The sequence below is a fragment of the Stegodyphus dumicola genome, chromosome 3 (assembly GCF_044657685.1).
Source record: "Stegodyphus dumicola isolate Sdum_Otavi_A_Nest chromosome 3, ASM4465768v1".
Lineage (NCBI taxonomy): Eukaryota > Metazoa > Arthropoda > Arachnida > Araneae > Eresidae > Stegodyphus > Stegodyphus dumicola.
In genome coordinates this window covers 118048990-118058811 of record NC_140770.1, presented here as the reverse complement: position 1 = coordinate 118058811, position 9822 = coordinate 118048990, and positions in this window count along the sequence as shown.

Below are 9822 nucleotides of genomic sequence, written 5' to 3'. Positions count from 1 at the left end.
AATATTTGAAATTTTAACAGTTTATTTTGAAAATATAACGCTGAGTTTTGTTGTTTGACTTCTGAATTAGAATCTGTTAAAGTATTTTATTATATAGTTCTCAACTTCAGTATTGATTGATGTATTGACTTTAGATGGTAAGTAACTCTTTTGTTTGACGTCACCATATTTTATCATATTTCAATATTTCTATCTTGGATGGGGGATGTGATGTATGGGTGAGGCGAACCAACAAGATGCATAGAGGGTGCTAACTCTCAATCTGAGAGGTGCCAAAGATTTTAGTTTCCAGGAGGGAGACCTACAGAGAGGCTATAGATAAGGGGAAGGCTCGTGGGAGCCGTTAATGAAAACGAATCAACTTGTATTAATGAATGTAAGAACATATTAAAGTCATTAGTAGTGTAGTTTTAGTGATGTGGTGTTTAGTTTTTGTGTGTGTAATAAACATTTAAAAATACGAAGGAGGTGGAATAATGTCTTTATGAGGCGGCATATGAAGGCAGGGTGATATTACACTTACAATTACGAGGGGAAAAAAGGGGGTGGAAATCTTTGCAATTACATTTAGCTTAAAAATATGTTATATAAGGGTTTTTATTATTATTACGATGAAATTATAAAAATATTGTAAGAAGTCGGTTTTATTTATCAAATTCTGAGCATTCTTTTTCAAATAATTTTTTTACAGGTCTTGCCTTGATAACTTATATTGAACGTTTTGCGTGGCAACACTTTCACAGATGATCATCTGTTGAAATGACCTCTACGTCTCAGGACTTAAAATAAACATTTGTATCTAAACGATTACCAAAATGTTTAATTTCGCTGTTAAAATAAAATATTTTTTTACTAATAAAATCAACGAGTTTTATAAATCCAAATCTTATAACAACCAAGCTAGTATTTTTATGAAACGTATAAGCTAATTAATCATTTTTAAGCATTAATTTTATACTTTCTGAGTTAAGTTATCACCTAAGCTTGATTAGGCGGTTAATGATGCACCATGCTTTGAACGATTCTTATCATTCATTCACTATTAATATTATTTTTTTTTTCATTTCCTATCTGCGCCTTTCGTAACAAATCATTGTTTAAGCAGTGCTTTGACTTATATTTATATATCTGATTTTTTTCCCACGCTATACTGCTTATTTCGAAATTCAGTAAATCGACAATTCAGCAAATGTAGGGGTGTAGTAATTTAATATTTCAAATCTTAAGTTATTAACTTTAGATTAAAATGTTTACGAAACTAAAGTCCCAACATTTAAATAATAAAGATTAAAAGTTATTGATGCTGTTGTCTATGGTCTGTTGCGAAAAAAATTAGCAGACAAACGTCGTAGCGAGGGGGGGGGGCAAGGAGGTGTATGAGGCCCCGGCGCCAAATGGTCTCCAAACAAGGTTTTCATCATATCACTGTTTTTTTTTTTTTTTTTTTTTTCTGGTGGGAAGCGCCAAAAAGGTATTTTGCCCTGGGCGCCAGTTATGCACGCTACTCCACTGGTCTGATGCTATAGCAATAAATCATCGATTTATTTTTTGAAATTCAAACTGCCTTATGATAGGATGTTATTAATTGAAAATAATTTATAATGCAATTTTTTTTATTTAAGATCTGTTTCAAGCATTTCAAAATATCATATTATGAAAAAAATATATTTCAGATAATTTTTCCCTAAGTTGTACGTTTCTGCTATATGATTCGCTACTTATCTTTATGATAAATTTGTAATTTTGTAAATATGATCATATTAAAATATTAATAAGCCTATAAACCGCACTTCTGTGTTATATTTTATATACTTGAATAGCCTTGGCTAGAGTAAATTCAGTATGCAAACTGATAATTTCTTCTATGCGACCATTTCCACAGAAGACCAGATTCGTTTGGAATTGAGGGTGAATACATTAGATAGGAATCATATTCATTATAAGTATTAAAGTTATTTAAGGTAAGTACCTCTCAGCACTTTTTAATAATACAATGATAATAATATTGGTATATTAACTGTTCGAGTACCAAATTCACAATAAGCAAAATATTTGTGTTACTCATGTACTAGTCGGATTTAGAAACTTTTAAATGCCTACTGGTTGTTGAGTGAAACGGAAACAAAAAGAAAGCCACAAAACACTACGATAGGGTCTGTTAGCATACGTTCGTTAGCACTAAAAAGTGACGGAAACTTTTGCTCATCACGTGGAGAAGCTTTTTAGGATACTAGAAGAAATGTTTTAAAGTAGTTAGGTCAAAGGTGATTTATAATGGAAATTTTATTACTATTTTCTCTGTCTTGATAATACTCATGTTTCTTCTTCATCGAAAATTTAAAGGTTGCTAATTTAGTTGATGTGTATCAGTCTCACTAGTCATAAACTATCGTTACCTATGATCCTCTCTCCTGCACGCACAAATGGAGAGAATAAAAGCGTTTATATAAGATTACACATATGGAAAGTGTAAAAGCCTATTGATAAAGGATATAAATTTCTGAAGTGTATATATAAAATTAATGTTTTTGAATCATGAAATATGAATTTTATAAACAGAAAAAAAAAAAAAAAAAAAAAAAAAAAACACTTGCATTTTATTACAAATTCATGAAATTTTGTGCTTTAGGAAGGTAACTATACTGCTATAATGGATAACTGTATTGCTATCGCTTTTACTGTAGGAATGCTGCAAAACACATTTTTTAAGTTGAAAGTGATGTAAATTCAGCGCGTATGCAGAATGCTTGCACTGTGTGAAAAAATACCTAATTTAAATTATTCATCAAAATTTTTTTAGGCTCATAATTTGAAATTAATCTTAAGTGATGTAAAGATATAATGCATTCCTTGATGCATGCTGTAGAGGTGTAAGAGGTTTTCATCTCCAGGTTACAAATCTAAAAGATCCACGTGGTTCAAATCGTACAACTTGAAACCTGGAGACAGCATAACTAATATATCTCTAGAGTAGAGCCAGAACGATAACTGGTTGCTGCTGAAATTTGTGGGTCTCTTACTTCTAGCCAGGGCCGGATTTACGTATAAGCTACACGAGCTGTAGCTTAGGGCCCCCTCTTTCTTGGGGCCCCCAAAAATTTAAATATAGTATAAATAGAATTAAAATATATTATTACAGACTTATAAAGGGCCCCATATCTCAAATAGCTTAGGACCTTATCAAGTCTAAATCTGGCTCTGCTTCTAAAGGGGGAGAATGTAAGGAATTATCGCATCATCCGTTCGTGATTCCTCAGTGAAAGTGGTTAGCACGTTTAGTTGGCAGGTGGCAGACGGCATATCCACGGTTCGAATCCCGGCGAGGGCAAAATTGTTTTTTTTTCCTCTCATTTCCCGGCTGCGAAAAATTTAATAATCTCTAGAGTAGCTGCTATACTAAAAAAGATGGTGGATGATAACTCGTCACTGTCTTAATAGGATCAATTGAGCCTCATAACACTTGATAGTCATCCTTTGTGGGGAATAATATAAGGAATTACCTCATGCTGTCAGGATGTAAATGATCAATTAGCAGCATCTATGGTTAAAATTCCGTCAAAGGAACTGCTATTTTTTCACATTTCCTGTTTCGAAATTCTAATGAGTTTCTACAACTAAGATTTCATTTTGTTAATCTAGTCTTTAACACTTCGAAGAGGGTATTATTATTTTTAAAATCGGAATTTCTTGTTGTAGTTGTCGGCAATACTTTTTGTGAGCTTCATGCGCACACGATTTAATGAAAAAATTGTACAGAAATGTCTAGAATAATTAAATCTTGTCTTTATAAATGATTACAAAAAGTCTCCACTTTAATTTCTGATATAGTAAAATCACAAAAATTGTTTTTATTATTTGACATTGTTATTTTGAATAGTCTGATTAAAATATGTGATTTTATGTAATCTTAAATCTCAGAGAGATTAATTTTTAAGTTAGTATTCTGTAGAATCTGTTTATCTTAAAATTATTTCAGATGCCAAACAGAAGCCTGAACACAAAAGTAATATTGCAGTTTTCAGAAAAAGTGTTTGAATTTTTATATTTTAAAAATTTAAAAATCTCTTTAAAATCATTAATTCTTATTTTGAAGTGTGAAACTGGCTAATCTGAATTTTCATATTGTAATTTTTTTTATTAGGTGGAGTAATTAAGATTTTATCACTAAATTCTTCTTCTTCCTCCTCCAAGGAAGAGAAAACCATCTACTACTAAGCCGGCTCTCTCATTTCATGAATCTAATTCTATACTAAAATTTATATCACGTCGAAATTTCAGGAAAGCAATAAGTTTCCTGCATCTTATGAAATAATACGTTAGTTGGGAATAATGGCCTAATAATGTCCAAAAAGATTCTCTTTTGGAAGGTCTAATGATGAATTGTTGTAATTTCCGCCGAGAAGACTGTGAAATTTTTGTGTATCGTAAGCGAGAGGAAACTTTGAGCATTTAACTATATTAACATTGGATTTTGTTTCCAAAATATATATTTAAAAACCAACAGTACGGAAATTATTTCTTGACAATAAGGATTTTAAATCTGCCGCTTAGACGGGAAAGTGGTTAGTCATTCTGACTGCCATGCCGAAAGGTCCGTGCTCGAATTCCGGTGAAGGCATGGATGTAAATCGTCTGCCTCTTCATAGCACGTCCCAACTCGCTGACCAGTAGCTGACTTGTCGCACAGTCTACCGCTTTACCGCTTGAGAGACTTCATGCATAACCAAGCATCGGCTTGTATGGCTGCCAGGGATGGCTGTACCTGTTGAAGGTATTCGTTGTTCATTTTTGTTTACTGTTACAACTTCTCTAAATCGAGACGAGCAGATGAATAAAACAGAATTAAAGTTCTTACCTTAATAAAGTGTAATCCAAGCTGCCGATGTAAGGAACACGATCATCATTTAGCAAACACAAAATAATATATTTATTAGGTATTAGAAGAAAAAAATATAGCGATGATTACAAGCGTTGTTTACTGTCCATTGCATAACGCGAGAAGTGAGTCATACAAGGAGAGAATGTTTCTCCTTATTTTTTTTGGATCACGTCCAATCACAGTTAGCGGGGGTGAGGGGGAAACTAAAGTCGGAGTTGTACAGCCTCATCGCTGTCGTTATGAATTGCTCCACAATCTCCCACTCGATGAGCTGTTTTGTCCGAAGTAAGGCCGATTCCTTTTAATAAAAATTTCAGCTGTTGTCTCGGCAAAGGTTTCGTAAACATGTCTGCATACATCATTTTACTGTTGCAGTGTATTAATTTAACAATCCCTTGATTTTGTAGATCACATACGTAGTGATATTTCACATCGATGTGTTTGGTGTAATTGCTTCCTTTTTCTTTTCTGGAAAGATTTATGCATGATATATTGTCCTCAAATACAATGTTCGCTTCCTGTTGAGCGAAACCTAAATCTCCCATCAGTTGTCTAATCCATTGTAGCTCCTGCAATGTTAAGGCTAGAGCGATGTATTCGGCTTCTGTCGAAGATAGGGCGACACAATTTTGTTTCTTGCTTCCCCATGATACCGTACTGTTTCCTATTTGAAATATATATCCGGATGTGGATTTTCTGTCAGAGGTATCTTCTGCCCAATCAGCGTCACTGTAAGCTTTGATGACTGGTGCACCATTGGATTTTAGATGTAATTTGTAATTAATTGTAGCTCTCAGATATCGTATGATTTTAATGATACCGTTCCAGTCCAATGTTGATGGATTTTCTACTTTTCTGCTAAGTATTACAACAGAATTTGCTATGTCAGGTCTTGATACTGTTGCTAAATATAAAAGTGCTCCCACTGCTTCCCTATACTTCCGATTATCAGGAAAAACGTCATCCTGGTTGTTTTGGTTCTTCGTAAAATTCGTAGTCATGGGTGTATAGCTTAGTTTCTTTGGTGACTCTCCGTCGAATTTTCGATCATACTCTTAATCTTGTTAGCTTGATGAAGTTTAAAGCTTCCGTCTTTTTCTCTTTCGATTTCAATTCCTAGATATGTAGACACTTCTTCAAGATTTCGAATGTCGAAATATTCTTTGAGAATTCGTTCAACTTCTTGAATTGATTCACACTTGTCGCTCGCGACTAATATGTCATCAACGTAAACGATTATGTAAGTTCTTGCGTTTTTCTCGATTAGTGTGAAGGAACATGGATCAGCCTTTCCTTGAACGTATCCTTGTTTGCGCAGGATTTCAACTATCTTGTGATTCCAGTTTCTGGCTGCCTGTTTTAGTCCGTAGATACATACTTTTATTCAGTTTACAGACTTTATTTGCTTCTGAAGCAGAGATGTAGCCTTCTGGTTGCTTCAAATATATATCTTCTTTCAGATCTCCATATAGAAACGCTGTTTTTACATCGAAGTGATTTACGTGCATTTTCTTTTGAGCTGCTACTGCCAAAATAGTCCTTATTGTTGTATACTTTACGACTGGTGCGAATGTTTCGTCGTAGTCGTGCCCAAATTTTTGGCAATATCCTTTAGCTACTAAACGAGCTTTATATTTGATAATATTTCCTGAAGCGCCGGATTTTGTTTTAAATGTCCATTTGTTTCCAATTGCCTTCTTTCCTTTTGGAAGATCGACTAGTTCCTATGTTTTGTTCCTCTTCAGTGTTTCCATTTCTTCTTTCGTAGCTTTTAACCACAGTTCCTTTTCTTTGGTAGGAAAAGTTTGAAGATCTTACCAGTCTTTGGGAACTTTGATTTCTTCATTCTTAGCCATGTATGAGAATCTGTTTGGTGGGATTCCTTTAGTCGTTCTGTGGGATCTTCTCGGTAATGGGGGAATTTCTTCTGTTTCAATTACTTCCTCTGTAATATCATTTGGACGTGGTTCTGTCGATTTATTTTCTTTAAAGGGCCATTTCCTCATGCTGATCGTTTAATTGACAAGGCATTTCTTCTTTTTTGTTTTCATCAAATATTACGCTTCTTCTGATCACGACGTTGTTTGCATGTGGCATGTAAATTCTATATCCTTTAGTACGGTCACTATATCCGACAAGAACTCCTTTCTCTGCTCTTTCGTCTAGTTTGCTTCTTTTCTGCTTTGGAACTCGACAATAAGCTGTGCTGCCAAAGACTCTGATATGGCTTAGATTCGGCTTCTTATTATTCCATAGTTCATACGGTGTTTTTTCAACTGATCTTGATGGTAGCCTATTTTGTAGATAGATGGCTGTCATTACGGCTTCACCCCAAAATTCTCTTTTGAGTCCCGAATCGAGTAGCAGGCATCTTGTCATTTCTATCAAGTAACGATTTTTTCTTTCTGCTCTACCGTTCTGTTGCGGTGAATATGCTACGGAGGTTTGATGTTCGATTCCCTCTTCCTTTAGATAGTCTTCAATCTCTTTGCTTGTATATTCTCCTCCATTGTCTGTTCTTAAGACTTTTGGCTTCTTTCCAAATTTGTTCTTCGTCATGGTTACAAATTGTTTTAACTTGGAGATAGCTTCATCTTTTGTAGCTAGCAGATAGATCGTTGTGTATCTCGAATGATCGTCGATGAATGTTATGAAGTATTTCTTTCCTCCTAGTGATGTCGTACCGATTGGTCCACGAATATCTGAATGTATCAAGTCTAGAACTGATTTTGCTCTATAGTTGTTTAGCTTGGGATACGGCAATTCAGTCATTTTGCTTCTGATACAGCATTCGCATTCTTTTTCCTTTTTGGCTTCTCCATCAATTATTATTCCTGTTGCCATGTCATCATTCTTTAGCCTCTTGAATGCTTCATAGTTTCTGTGTTCTAGCCTTCTATGCCAAAGATCTATACTATTTTCTCTTCTTTAAGCAGCTGCAATTTTGGCTTTTCTTCTTTGCGATTCAACTACGGTATATAAATTTCCTTCTGCTTTAGCAATTCCTATGGTTTTATTTTTCTTCTTTATTCTGCAAATATCTTCTTCAAATTCAACTGGGAATCCTTTCTTTGTAATTTTTCGTACGGATATCAATCCTCCTTCTAGGTCAGGAACGTACAGAACATCTATGAGCCTCACTTCTATTTCGTTATCTTCGTCGTCTGTACAGTATAAATATCCTTCTCCTATACCTTCGGACTTCATCTGCGTGCCGTTAGCAATTGTTATCTGCTCAGTTTTGCTTCTATCCAATTTGGTGAAAAAGTTTATGTTATCGGTCATATGACAAGTAGCACCTGAGTCAACTGACCAGTTTGAGTTTTGAGATTTTCTTTCTCTGGTGACTTCGAATCTGTAATTCTCAGTCTTCTCATGATTCTTATTTTCGTTTTCATCTTCATGTGTATCCTCGTTTACAGCAATTTTCGTTTTCTGTTTATTTTCATAATTTCCTTTATTTGTTTGCTTTTTATTCTTGAAAAATGAGTTACTTTCGTTTTTATCTTTTTCTTTGTGGTTATTTAAGAATCTGCACTTTTTTTCTAAGTGTCCTATTTTTTTGCAATAATTGTATCTTCGTTGATTTAAATGCTTGAATTTTGTGCTAAAATTCGTTTTGAAGGCAGTCGTTTCTTCTGCTCGCGTGACTTCTTTTCTTCTCAGGCATTCGTCGATGAGTTTCGTTTTTACGTATTCCAGTGTTAGTTCTTCTTCTGGGCGTGCTTCTAAAGCTGTAATGAGATTTTCGTAGCTCTTTGGTAAGCCGCTTAGTAAGAGCGCTGCAATGTGACTGTCCTTTATTTCTTCACCGATTCCTCGCAGTTCGTCTACGATTTCGAGCATTTTGTTGACGTGTTCTTCAAGTTTGTATTCGTTTTCTGCTTTTAACGTATACAGCTTTCTCAGAAGGTAAAGTTTGCTGGAAAGATTCTTTCATGTATTTTCTTTAATTCATTCCATATTTCTTTGGCTGTCGTTTTATTTCTTATGTGTACGATTTGGTTGTCTTCTACGAGTAAACTAATGGTAGCTTGTGCTTGTTCATCTCGTTTTCTCCATTCGACGTTTATTTCTTTTGGTGTATGATCTGCTATTAAATCCCATAAATTTTTCTTTTTCACGATCATTTCAAGTTTGTATTTCCATACTTGATAGTGGTTATTGTTTAGTTTCATGATCGAATATTTATTTTCGCAGCTAGTAGCCATTTCTGCTTCTGTATTTCGAATGCGCAGTACGCAACTATGCAGTTTTGTTTCGCTTTTGAAGACAGGCTTAGCTTTTCCTTTTTTCGGATTATCCAGCGATAATTTATGGTAAAGTATCTTTTCTGTGTTTTATTCTTAATGGCTTATCTCGATATATTTTATGCGTTTAGTTGAAGTAAACATATTTTAGGTCTCATAATCTTTTGTTGAAGGTATTCGTGGTTCATTTTTGTTTACTGTTGCAACTTCGCTAAATCGAGACGAGCAGATGAATAAAACAGAATTAATGTTCTTACCTTAATAAAGTGTAATCCAAGCTGCCGATGTAAGGAACACGATCATTATATTAGCAAACACAAAATAACATATTTATTAGGTATTAGAAGAAAAAAAATATAGCGATGATTACAAGCGTTGTTTACTGTCCATTGCATAACGCGAGAAGTGAGTCATACAAGGAGAGAATGTTTCTCCTTATTATTTTTTTTTGGATCAAGTCCAATCACAGTTAGCGGGGGTGAGGGGGAAACTAACGTCGGAGTTGTACAGCCTCATCGCTGTCGTTATGAATTGCTCCACAGTACCACCTACTGATTTTCGCATTTTTTGCATTGTTATAAAAGGCTTTTTTAACCCCAGATTTTGATAATTTGGTTAAGTACTCGAACACTTACTGCCGAGTTTCGTAGTTTTGGCTTAATTCTTTCTGGGCGCATTTTTTTTGGCAACAGA